Source organism: Terrapene carolina, unplaced genomic scaffold (assembly GCF_002925995.2).
Source record: "Terrapene carolina triunguis isolate 2854851 unplaced genomic scaffold, T_m_triunguis-2.0 Scaffold85, whole genome shotgun sequence".
Classification (NCBI taxonomy): domain Eukaryota; kingdom Metazoa; phylum Chordata; order Testudines; family Emydidae; genus Terrapene; species Terrapene triunguis.
This window is the reverse complement of record NW_020664436.1, coordinates 47,979,154-47,992,419: the sequence shown is the minus strand read 5'-3', so window position 1 is coordinate 47,992,419 and position 13,266 is coordinate 47,979,154. Positions and strand designations below refer to the sequence as shown.

Here is a 13,266-nt window from a genome sequence, read left to right as displayed (position 1 = left end):
ACTTACACATGACCTCACAGTTAGCCCATCCCCCTTTGTGTGTACGCTACAAGGCACCTCACACACTTTAGGTACTTGGTAAATAAGATTAATTAATATTAATAATAAATAGTGATTTTTGGCTAAGTAATTTTTTTGTTTCTTAAAAAAATTTAACACTTCAAAAAGGAATAAAAATGCTTAATTTTTACATAATTAAAGTTGATTTTTTTGCCGATTTAAGTTCTAACAAAAAGGCCATTCTTAATGTATAATAAAAGCATCACACAGAGATTTGCACCAAAATAACTGGGACTCAAGCCCAACACCCCATTTTCCACATGGGGAAATTGAGCAGAAAGATCAGTTGGTTTGTTCAAGGCACCCACGGTTGCAAGAGCTGGGAGCTCCTGATACCCAGTCCAGTGCTCATGCCATACTTCTCTCCTTAATTTACACGTGGCTTCACAGGGCACTAGTGATAATGTCAGACCTATATTAACATTCACAAACTAGGCTCGAAGGGGGCAGGAGACAAAAGCCCACTGATAAGTCAAAAACATGGAGACCTGGGAGAAGGATTGGAATCTGGGGGGAACATGGGCCATTATAACAGGGATAAGAGAGATACAAGAGCAAACATAGGGGGGAAATCAGATCAGTATCTTAGATGTCTGTATACTAATGCGAGAAGTATGGGGAATAAACAGGAAGAACTAGAAGTACTACTGAATAAACACAACTATGACATAGTTGGCATCACAGAGACTTGGTGGGATAATACACAAGTGGAATATTGATATTGAAGGGTGCAGCTTGTTCAGGAAGGACAGGCAGGGAAAAAAGGGAGGAGATGTTGCCTTGTATATCAAAGATGTACACTTGGACTGAGGTTGAGATGGAAATAGGAGACAGACTTGTTGAAAGTCTCTGGGTAAGAATAAAAGGGGTAAAAAACAAGGGTGATGTCATGGTAGGGGTCTACTACAGATCACCTAACAAGGAAGAAGAGGTGGATGAGGCTTTTTTAAACAACTAACAAAATCATCTGAAGTACAGGACTTGGTAGTGATGGGGGACTTTAACTACCCACACATCTGTTGGGAAAATAACACAGCAGGGTACAGATTATCCAACAAGTTCTTGGAATGTATTGGAGACATTTTTTATTTCAGAAGGGGAGAGGCTGTTCTAGATTTGATTTTGATAAATAGGGAGGAACCGGTTGAGAATTTGAAAGTGGAAAGCAGCTTGGGTGAAAGTGATCATGAAATGATAGAGTTAATTATTCTAAGGCAGAGGTGGGCAAACTATGGCCTGCAGGCCACATCTGGCCTGCGGGACCGTCCTGCCCGGCTCTTGAGCTCCTGGCCAGGGAGGCTAGTCCCCAGCCCCTCTCCTGCTGTCCCCCCTCCCCCGCAGCCTCAGCTCGCCATGCCGCCAGCGGTCTGGGTGGCGGGGCTGTGAGTAGACTGTGTTGTAGACTGCGCGGCAGCGTGGCTGGCTCCAGCCGGGCGGCGTGGCTGCCAGTCCTGGTGCTCTGAGCAGCATGGTAAGGGGGCGGGGAGCGGGGCAGAGGATCCCAGGGGGCAGTTGGGCGACAGGTAGCAGGGGGTGGTTGGATAGGCGTGGGAGTCCCTGGGGGCCTGTCAGGGGGTAGGGGTGTAGATAGGGTCGGGGCAGTCAGGGGACAGGGAGCAGGGGGGTTGGATAGGGGGGTGCCATCCCGGGAGGGAGGTTAGGGGTGGGGGATCCTGGGAGGGGGCGGTCAGGGGACAAGGAGCGGGGAGGGGGGTTCAATGGGTCGGAGGTTCTGAGGGAGGCAGTCAGGGGGCGAGAAGTGGGAGGGGGCGGATAGGATTTTTTTACAACAAAAGCATGTAGGGACAAAATTAAAGGCCATGGTACAAAATGAGATTAAACTATCTAGAGACATAAAGGATAACAAGAAAACATTCTACAAATTCATTAGAAGCAAGAGGAAGACCAAGGACAGGGTAGGTCTGTTACTCAATGAGAGGATAAAGACAATAATAGAAAATGTGGAAATGACAGAAGTGCTAAATGATTTTTTGTTTCAATTTTCAACAAAAAGGTTAGTAGTGATTGGATGTCTAACATAGTGAACGCCAGTGAAAATGAGGTAGGATCCAAGGCTAAAATAGGGAAAGAACAAGTTAAAAATTACTTAGACAAGTTAGATGTCTTCAAGTTGGCAGGGCCTGATGAAATATATCCTGGAATACTCAAGGAGCTGACCGAGGAGATATCTGAGCCATTAGTTATTATCTTTGAAAACTCATGGAAGACAGGAGAGATTCCAGAGAACCGGAAAAGGGCAGATATAGTGCCAATCTATAAAAAAGGGAAATAAAGACAATCTGGGGAATTATAACCAGTCAGGTTAACCTCAGTACCCGGAAAGATAATGGAGCAAATAATCAAGCAATCAATTTGCAAACACCTAGAAAATAATAAGTAACAGTCAACATGGATTTATCAAGAACAAATCATATCAAATCAACCTAATAGCTTTCTTTGACAGGTAACAAGCCTTGTGGATAGGGGGAAGCTGTAGATGTGGTATATCTTTAGTAAGGCTTTTGATAGTCTCGCATGACTTTCTCATAAGCAAATTAGGGAAGTACAGCTTAGATGGAGCTACTATAAGGTGAGTGCATAACTGGTTGGAAAACTGTTCCCAGAGAGTAGTTATCAGTAGTTCCCAGTCAAGCTGGAAGGGCACGTTGAGTGGGGTCCCATGGGATCATTTCTGGGTCCGGTTCTGTTCAATGTCTTCATCAATGTTTTAGATAATGGCATAGAGAGTACACTCATAAAGTTTGCAGACGATACCAAGCTGGGAGGGGTTGCAAATGTTTTGGAGGAAAGGATTAAAATTCCAAATGCTCTGGACAAACTGGAGAAATGGTCTGAAGTAAATAGGATGAAATTCAATAAGGACAAATGCAAAATACTCCACCTAGGAAGGAACAATTAATTGCACACATACAAAATGGGAAATAACTTCCTAGGAAGGAGCACTGCAGAAAGGGATCTGGGGATTATAGTGGATCACAAACTACATATGAATCAACAGTGTAAAACTGCTGCAAAAAAAGCAAACATCATTCCCAGGCTGTCTACACTGCCACTTTCAGCACTAAAATTTTAGTCGTTCAGGGGTGTGAAAAAAACGCCCCCCCGAGCGACAAAAGTTTTAGCGCTGAAAAGCACCAGTATAGACAGTGCTTTATTGCTGGGAGCCCATAAAGTTACCACCGCTCGTTCGGGTGGTTTTTTTTATTGCTGGGAGAGCTCTCCTCCAGCAATAACGCGTGTCTACATTGCCCACATCACAGTGCTGCCACGGCCGCGCTGTAATTTGGGCAGTGTAGACATACCCTGAGATGTATTAGCAGAAGTGTTGTAAGCATGACAGGAGAAGTAATTCTTCCAATCTGCTCTGCAATGAGAAAGCCTCATCTGGAGTATTGTGTCCAGCTTTGGGCACCACATTAGAGAAAAGAATTGGAGAAAGTCCAGAGAAGGGCAACAAAAATGATTAAAGGTCTAGAAAACATGACCTATGAGGGAAGATTGAAAAAATTGGGTTTGTTTAGTCTGGGGAAAGAAGGCTGGGAGGGGACATGATAACAATTTTCAAGTACATAAAAGGTTGTTAAAAGAGGAGGGTGAAAAATTGTTGTCCTTAACCTCTGAGGCTAGGACAAGAAGCAATGGGTTTAAATTGCAGCAAGGGAGGTTTAGATTGGACATTAGGAAAAACTTCCTAACTGTCAGAGTGGTTAAGCACTGGAATAAATTGCCTAGGGAGGTTGTGTAATCCCCATCCTTAGAGGTTTTTAAGAACAGGTTAGACAAACACCTGTCAGGAATGGTTAGTTACTGAGCACAAGGGACTGGACTAGATGACCTCTCATGGTCCCTTCTAGTCCTACACTGCTATGATTAAGCTGTTATGCTATGTTGCATCAAGTGATTTAGAACCTTGGTTGAAACACTTCTATGGCAGAGACTGATTAATGAACTGGACACTTAGAAGCCTTGCATAAATTCATGGAAGTCATTACTTTGCACACACACAATGCAAACTATGTAGATGTGATTTTTTTTAATGTAATGGAGATGATCAAGCTGCTTGGAGATCAGTGTTTGTGTGGAGCCAGTGTATCATGTTTCCAACACTGTTGCTGAATAAGCAGGTTTGTTTTAAATATCAATTATGTTTAATTTGTAAATTGTTTTTTTAATCTAGTTTTTTAACGTTATGGATGAATTTAATGATCCTGAAAATTAAAGACAAATAGCATGGGTAGACTCATGCACAGTACAGGAAGTTTCAGAGCAAGCTGTTTCTCACAACTGTAGGTACATTTCTTTCCTGACCTGCACCAACCTCACTATTCCAGTCCTCAGCCTTTTTTGCGGCAGACATTTCCAGTTGCATTGAATAATGCAAGGCTAGAGGGTGGTTTTGTGAAGTGGTTATGTGTTCAATATGATAGGACAGAGACCAAAGTTGTTTTCTCTTTTGATCTAATCCAGGTGTGACCCCGAATCTCCAGATGTGAAACTGCATTACCTCCCCCCAGAAATGCTGCTTTCAGTACAACTGACCATTGACCACACTGTTCATTTTTTAAAAAAGGTTTTCTAATTTCTGCATCATCTGGCTTTAGTCTGAAATGGGGGGAAACTGTTCTATCTGAATCTTCTTTGTGCTAGAAAGCTACACTGCAGATATTTTTGCCTTAGACATTTAGCAATACAAGAAATAAACAATCCAAAATGATTGAATTAGAGTTTTTGCTATAGAACAAACACAAATCCGAGCATTCATATCACTGAAGAAGTTCACCCTTTAACAATCAGTGGAATTACTGGAGCTGCAAAGATAAGCTATAATGATCCACTGATCACCTTGCTGCAGACATTTGATATATCCCATCAGTTCTCCTGCATGTGTGAGAACCACTACACCTCTCTTTCTAAGCATGAGTTTTGTGTTTACTAGTACAAGCTGTAATATAGCATCCTCCTCACCTTGTGGGATTTGTGATTGTTGCATTGCTTTCTTGTTTTGCATCTTTAAGAGTATGTCTACACTTGGAGCTAGGGCTGTGATTTCCAGCTCCTGAAGACATATTCCCGTTAGCTCTTATCTGAACTAGAATGTAAAAATAGTAGCGTAGCTGGGGAAGCACAAGCAATGGCAGCAGCAGGACAGGCTTGCTGCCCCAAGTGCAAACCGGCCTGCACCCCGTTGGTATGTACTTGGGGCGGCTAGTCCATGCCACTAATGCCACGGCTACACTACTGCTTTTAGCTTGCTAGCTCAGATGGGAGCTAGCACGAATAGGTCTACGGCAAGCTGGGATCACATCCCAAGCTTATAGTGTAGCTGTAGCTGTAGATAGATGCACTGAGTGACGCCTTTTGGGTAGAGGGTCAGACTGAGATTACAAAAATGACCTTCTCTACTCAAATTCTGCTCTCAATGCATGGATAGTAGTTCTTTCTGCTAAAACAATAAATGGAAGTGTTACCATTGACATGTAATCATGACATGTAAGCTCCAGAGTTAACATCAAATTACAGTGAAACAAGGCCACTTCACATGTGCATTTGGTTCTCTCTCTCTGCAGACTCATTAAGAGAGCATTGTTTTGTTCTGAGTTTGTACAGTGCCTAGCACAATGGGGGTGCAGGTCCATAAATAGGACTCCTAAATGCTACGGTAATACTATTATGATTACTATTTATTCAATATTCATTTGTATGGAGTTCGCATTTGGAAGGTTTGATTCAGATCTATCATGGCCAGAAACTTATTTTTAATTCCATGTTAACTGTTGGGAGCACCAGAGAAGTGCTAGAACTATGTAGCTCTGAATACTAGCTCAATTTGAACCCACCTTTTGGGATTTGTTTGGGTTCTTTTCTATATAATATTGCCTTGACATTTGAGATGTTCAGCTTATGATCCCATACTTCAAAAAGCAGAGCCATGCAGAACTTGCTTTCAGTTTTCAGGGTGAACCTTTCTGTTGTTTCCTTTGGGTCTGTGGAAGTAGAGCAAGGCCTGACAGGGATTGGAAGGGGATTTCAATGCAAACAGTCTCTTCTGTGAGCAAGAGTCAGGCTAGCTGTAACCATAATAACACGAGATTTGTAGAAGCGAGGATTGTGTGAGGCGAGTGGGAAAGAACTGTGTGAGAAGTTGTTGTGACCTTGTGTAGATAAATATGGAATGTAGACTAGAGTCTAAATAAGTGAGAAAAATAAGATATCAGGATGACCTATGTATAAACAAAATGCAGCTGTTGCTTATTATTGTATGTAACAAAAGGTATAAATGCTTGCTATAATTGTTTACCTGTTGAGAGACCTGCCTAGGAGGGGGAAACCCTGTGTCCTAGTGCACTCTCTCCATCCACGCAGTTGCTAGAGATAATAAAGTATCTGACTTTGCTGCACCCAAAAAGAGAGTGAGAACTGTGTTTTTCTCTGACAGGTCATGTGGGACTGCTTGAAGTTTGGGGTTAATATTGACCCAAAAAATCTCAAAGAGAAATTTACCTAAAATTGACACATGTTGACTAGCTTCTGGTCTAAATAAACCTATTTAGCTTTGTTTTTTCTCTAGCACCCATTGCCATGGTATATAAGTGCCTGACCAAGAAAAACTGCCGAGTATCTCTGTAAGTCCCTATCTGATACTTGAAGTTTAGCTCAAGTCTACTGAACAACCTTTCTATGAGCCTGGCCCAAGCCTTGTGTTTGAAATGAAACCTGGAACCGGGTGAGTTTTGCTCTGTTTTTGCATTTTGTTATGAAGGTTTTGCACAGATTGCCCAACAAGCTGCAGTAAGCAGAACAGGGCTAGTAACTGGAAGGCACATCTCCAGGAAAAACCTAGCTGCAGCAGGAAGTGGGGTCAGTGGTTCAGGAACTGATACTTTGCTCTCTGAGCTATTTCTGGAGCAGGGGTTAAGAGGGATTGTGCTGCTGGAGGAACTGTCTTTTGGATAAGATGTAAAAAGTCATGACCACTTGCAGTAATTGAAGATCCCTTTTTGGCACTTTCCCCCAAATAGGGACGTTTAACAGAGTGTCCTGACCCAATTCTCCTTTGAGTAACTGTGCATCTAAATGCCCCCTGCCATTTCAACTGGGTAAAATAGTCACTTCCTAGGAACAAAGGAATTGCCTATGATTTATGCGGTTCAGTATGTTGGGCCAGACTCTTAGATGATGTAAATCAGTGTAGCTCTATTAACGTCAAAGAAGCTATGTAGATTTACACCAGCTGAGAATTTGACTCTCAGGCTGTGGCCATACCTACATGTTTCAGGGGAAGCTGCAAAAGAGCCCCATAATGGGCAATTAGGGAATAATCTGATCATTGGGTCTTCCTAACCCCAGGCAATTAATTAGTAGCAGGACTATACTCTGAAGCATGAGGAATTTATATTCCTTATCTATCTAATGAAGCCAAATGTCCTACATTCATTGTTACTATGAACTGTGAAAAAATTGCTGAAGTACACCACAGAGCTGGTTGTTTTTCAGCAGTGGGTGAAGTGATTCCAGAATGTCCATTGCTTGTAAATCATTTTGGGATCCTATGAGATTAAAGACGCTATATGTGATATATTATTTATAAGGCTGCAATTTAGTCATGGGTATTTTTAGTAAAAGTCATGGATAGGCTATAAACAAAAATTCATGGCTCGTGACCTGCCCATGACTTATGCTATAAATACCCCTGACTAAATCTTGGGGGTGGGGCAACCCGGGGGAGGGGCTGCAGGGAGGGGGCGGGGGCCAGTGGCACCAGCTGCTGGGGCTTGCCAACAGCTGCTGCTCTGGCCCCCAGGACTGCTGCTGGGAGGGATTCCTGGGGGGAGGTCACTGCTGGGGGGGTGCTGCTGCTCGGGGCGGGGGGGGCCAGTGGCACTAGCTGCTGTGGGCCGCCAACAGTAGCTGCTCCGGCCACTCCTGGGACCACTGCTCAGGCGGTCCCTAAGGCCAGCTTCCTGGGGCCACCCAAGCACCAGCTGGTGTGGCTGACCCCAGGGCCACCTGAGCAGCTGCTTGGGCGGCCCTGGGCTCAGCTACACTGGCCGCTGCAGAAGTCACGGAGGTCGCAAGAAGTCATGGAATGCACAACTTCTGCGACCTTCGTGACGGACACGGAGCCCTAGTTATTTATGGAAAGCACTGTGTAAAACAAATGCAAATAGGAGGGCGTCGGAAACATCCATGCTGAGAAATAAGGAATCTGTTCCAAATTCTTACATTATTTACTTAGCTCCAAAGTTCTGACATTTTAACAAAGTCAGTAAGAATGAGATGATTTTCTCCCCTTCTTTGTCCCACGCCTGCAGCTCTTTGGTGGGAAGCCTTTGCCCAGATTTCAAAATATTTTTGGCTGAGTGTGGCGTGTTTGTTAATGCTGCTTTTCATTCCCTTTGCATTATCACGGGTGTGGCAGGTGAATCACAAAAGTACGGTAATTACGTACTCAGGTGTAGACTTGTACTCTAGCTTTTTTATCGTGTTTTATTTTGGTAAGGATTAGCAGACAGACTATTGCATGGAGATAATATTTCCAATGGGATATTGAGAGAGACTAGCCTCAAAGCACATGTGCAGGGGGGAAAGCTCAGCCACCCCGTGCAAATGCAGGAACTCCTCATCCTATACAAGCCTCCAAAACTGGCAGCATAACCTCTGTCGCTATGTAAGGCATGACTGCCCTCTGTGACCACTCTGAATAGGGGCAAAGAGTATCAAGGGAACTTTACTGCTGTTTCAAGAAGCATTCACTTTAAACCTCCATCTATGTGATGCAGATTGGTCAGGGACTCAATGTACAGCAACCATTTCCTGATTCTGCACCCTTCTGGCTCTTCACACTCTTTTCTTGCACAGCCCCTCATCCATGTGAACAGGGAGTGCATTGGCTGCTGTGACAGACTTGCTCTGATAGAGTTGCCTTTTTCCCTTTGCAACTCTCCATAAATTACATAACACATATATTTTTTGTGATTTTTCAAAACCCACCCACCCACCCCTTGTAACACTGAAACAAACATGCAAAATTAAGGACACCCACACCCCCCAGTACATTCCATAATTTATGGACAGCCCCTTCAGCACATAGCCCAGATGCTCTGCAACTTCAGTGGCCTCTGAAAGTGTTCATTGTGCTGCTGGCAGGAAGGCAGTTTTCTCTGTCAGGGAGGGAAACCCTAACTCTTCGTGCACTTTGTTTTGGAGGGTCATTTTCTGAAATCAGGGTGTACCTCCCTTGCTTTGCATCATGGGAAGGGACTCCTAGCAGTTTAGGACAGTACAAGACTTCACAGCTCTTGTGCTAAATGGAAAAGAGGCATAAAAAGGGAACCAAACTAATCATATCTAATATTTGCTCCATGTGTAAGTAAAGGTAGTTTATTTAAAGTGTTGGGAATCAAACACATGCCAGTATAAATAAAGGACAACATGGAGGGATAGATAGGGTATAAATACCATGATTGATGCTATAGTTTCTTAAACAAACTTTTAAAATAAACACCAAGGGCCAAATTCAGCACTGATGTACATACTGTGCAATGCCATTCATTTCAAAGGGTAAATCAGCATTGAATTTGGTCCCATGAGTGCATATGCAGTGCTCACTGATTGCAGTATAACAGGAGCTGTGCGTACATATCCCAGGGAAGAATCTGGCCTAGAGTTAAATTGATGTAATTATTAGGAGGTGGGGGTGGGAGGGAGAGAGAGAGAGAGACCAGTTCCTCTTAGGGTTGCCATCTTTGAGGTACAAAAAACTGGGACATCTGAGATGATCCTGAGCTCATGAAACTGGACAGCTGGCAGTGTGTACTGAGCACTCTTACAGATATCCTGGGACAGCTACCTCAAAAAAGGGAAGATCCTGGGAAAAGCTAGACAGGTGGCAACCCTAGAGAGTATCAACCAGTATGGCCATGCTCAAGGATGGTCATGAAGACCAGGAAATCCCTTGTCAATCATCTAAGATTAAAAAGAAATCCAGTTTAATAAAACTGCTTTGCACTGTTATATACATCTAGCCCCAATCTCTGGGAAATCTTGTCCTACTCCTTGGCAGCAGTTTCCTACCCTCTTGCTAGTGCTGCTGATGCTCTGGCAAAAACCAACAAATCAGCTCTGCTCGATCTTCAATCCAAAGGTGGAGACTGCCTTACTGACTGCATTCCAGAGAATAGTGCAATAATCTTTGATGGAATGGCTGTCATCCAAGCATTATGTGATGTTCTTTCAGCATTGGGTGTGCTTGCAGATGCCATTTTAATGTACATAATTAAGCTTGCAAGAAAGTACAAGTGTACTTTCTTTGGACTTTGTCACAGATCAGTAACCCAGTGTGAGCATCAAAAATGTGGTACAGTCACGCTGAGCAGCAGGTGGCTCCCAAATGGTACAAATCTATGGAAAGGACCAGAAAACCCCCAGTCAGTGGAAGAAGATTCTTTCTTATGGCAACAATAAGGAAGCACTTCAGACATTCTTGTAGATGATGTGAAGGGATGCAGATTTGCAAGCTGTAGGAAAGGACATCATTCTCTACATAGCCCCTGGAGAAGAGTGTTGCTGCCTGGCTGTGCAGAAGGGTTCAGTGACAGTCACAGCTGTTGATGAATTAAGTTGGGACCACGAAGAATGTGACTCATGTATATTTCTTCATGTGAAACAGCTGCCAAGGACTACCAGATTGTGATAATTAGGAACCCAGATACAGCTGTTAGTCATAGGCATCAGTCTTAAGTCACAACTCCCAGTCAATTCACATTTCTTCAGTTGTGTTGGGAATCAAAGCCACACTATTGATTTGTAGAAAGTCACTTCAACTCTAGGCCCGAAGGTAAGTATCCCCTTTATAGGACTCCACACATTCACAGGATGTGATTCTACAAGTGCCTTCTATGGGAAGGGAAAGAGAAAGACATTTGCTGTGGCTTCTCAGAGTGAAGAGTTCCTGGATGCTTTCACAGACCTTGGGAAAGACTTTTACACTTCAAGACTCAACTTTCCTTGTGCTTGAGAAATGTGTGTGCCATCTGTATGGCCAAGCTTCACCATAGGATGTCAGTGATGCCCGATACAAGGTGTTCTGCCTAGCTTCATCTTCACTGCCTGAACTGAGCGTGCCACTAACATGTAATGCTCTACACCAACACAGCAAGTGGGCAAATTACCAGGCTGCTATAATGAGGCACTCTCTTGTTGACAGGATGAATGCTCATTCCCCTGTTGGCCCTGGATAGCATTTAGAAAACAAGGAGCTTGTCATTACCTGGATGGCAAGAAATCCAGCACCAGCTCGTATGCTGCAGTGCTTCATGCCTGCAACATGTGAAATGTCAAACAGGGTGATGTTTCATTGTTCCTGTCTTACTGCTGGGATTTCCTGCCCGGGCTTGTGTCAGAAGTGTGAGAACATTGACAAAAAAGCTGCTGAACCTGTTATTCACAATGATGACGTGTCCGGCAAGAGTGATTATGGTGAGTAGGATGCCAGACTGGGAAATAAAAATGTATTTTACTCAGGGAATAAGCACTACAGGGCCAACAGCAATATGTATCATTCATAACAAACACTGGACTTGAAATAGAAAATACAATTTTGGCTTATATCAACAATTATGTCAGTTCATACCAATCCAGATAAATTGCCACTTATAAATATTTGAGTAAGAAATAAAGGGGAGTCCAGTCAAAAGGTTTGTGTTTTACTTGGTTCAGTGCTGTGGCTGAAGAAAACATGCTCGTTGCCAAGGAAAATAGTAACATTTTAGGCATTTTCATAAATTTTATATATTTGATGCATTTTTCTATCATTTCACATAGTTAGGCTGGTGCACAAACACTTCTTTTGAGGGTAAATGATAACATAATTCAGCCTACAGTGAAAGGTGAGTATTGCCAAGAAAAACAAATGATAGGGATGGGGTAATACTTTGACCTATACTTACTATCAAAAGCTAGTCATGGTAGTTTATTGTACATTATCTGTTAGACTGATGGTAGAAATTATTAATGCATGAACACCCCAGTAAGGCAAGAATTTGTAATTCTTTAGCACATTTTATTATCCACGACTACTAAAAATAAAAGATTTTTCACCCAAATTGGCTCTTTGCAATATTTTTTCTTGTGTATGACTTCTAAGTTCCTCAGTCCATTCCACCTTGCCTGTAATATACTTCCATATACATTTCAATCATTTGCAGTCAATCTGGGACTTTACAGGGCAAATATTAATGAAATTATGGACAAGAACTCTTTTCGGTATGGTGTCAAAATTGGTAACTTTGTGCCATGACAGAAAACGGTAGGGTTTCTTGCAGAGAACTTTTAATACAAAGCCTCTCGGGTTATTGGCTGTATAAATCTGCAGAGAGTAAGTGGTGCCCCTAGTGCCGGAATGAAACTCATTTTCTAAGCACAATAATGGGCCTCACCGTCTGGCCTATGTGGTGTGGGGTGGTAGGTGAAGAGATGCAGGGTTGGAAGACAGGTGCGGGAGCCTGAGGGAGAGGAGGGAATTGGGAGACTTGGGGAAGGGAGTTAGGAGCAAGAGCTGGGATGGGAAGAGAGGCATGAGCAAAAGTGGCATGATGACATACTAATTTTCCACAGGAGCCCTACCTCACTCAGTGCACAGGATGGGTGGTGTGCTGAGAATGAGTCAGGGTCGTGTAGGGGATGAGGCTGTTGTCTGTTGGTTACATGAGCAATGTTAATTCTGGCATTTCCTTCCTTCAGAATGCATGACTTTGTAAACTGAATGTTCTTTTTTGGGGATGTAATTGAATATTTAAGTTTGTAAGGAGCTTAGATGGAGTGGTGCTGAAAAAATTATAAAAAAAAAAAAAAAAAAAACGAACAAACAAAAAAAACCCCAAACCAAACCTCCCCAATCCCCAAAAACAAAAACAAAAACAAATCACCAGAGCAGAAAGAGATTTGCTGTATATATGAATCATGCTAATTTAATTTAAAAACACTCTAACAACAAGCAAAACTATATGCTTCAAATTTATACTCAGCTTCTATAGACATAAAATCACTGGAACCTAAAGAAAGTAAACCACATGATTATAGATTTTCAGCAATTGAAACAATTAATTTATAGGCTAAAAGTTTCAATGCTAGGCACCTAAGTGGCCTGATTTTCTGTGGAGATTACCAACATTTAGGTGCTTAAAT

General features: G+C 42.8%; 1 protein-coding gene across 1 annotated transcript in view; it reads left to right on the top strand.

Annotated features, from left to right (window-relative positions):
• Positions 1-13,266, top strand: part of HECA (hdc homolog, cell cycle regulator) — a 122,154-nt gene that overhangs the window by 40,709 nt on the left and 68,179 nt on the right. The gene's annotated exons all lie outside the window — the stretch shown is intronic.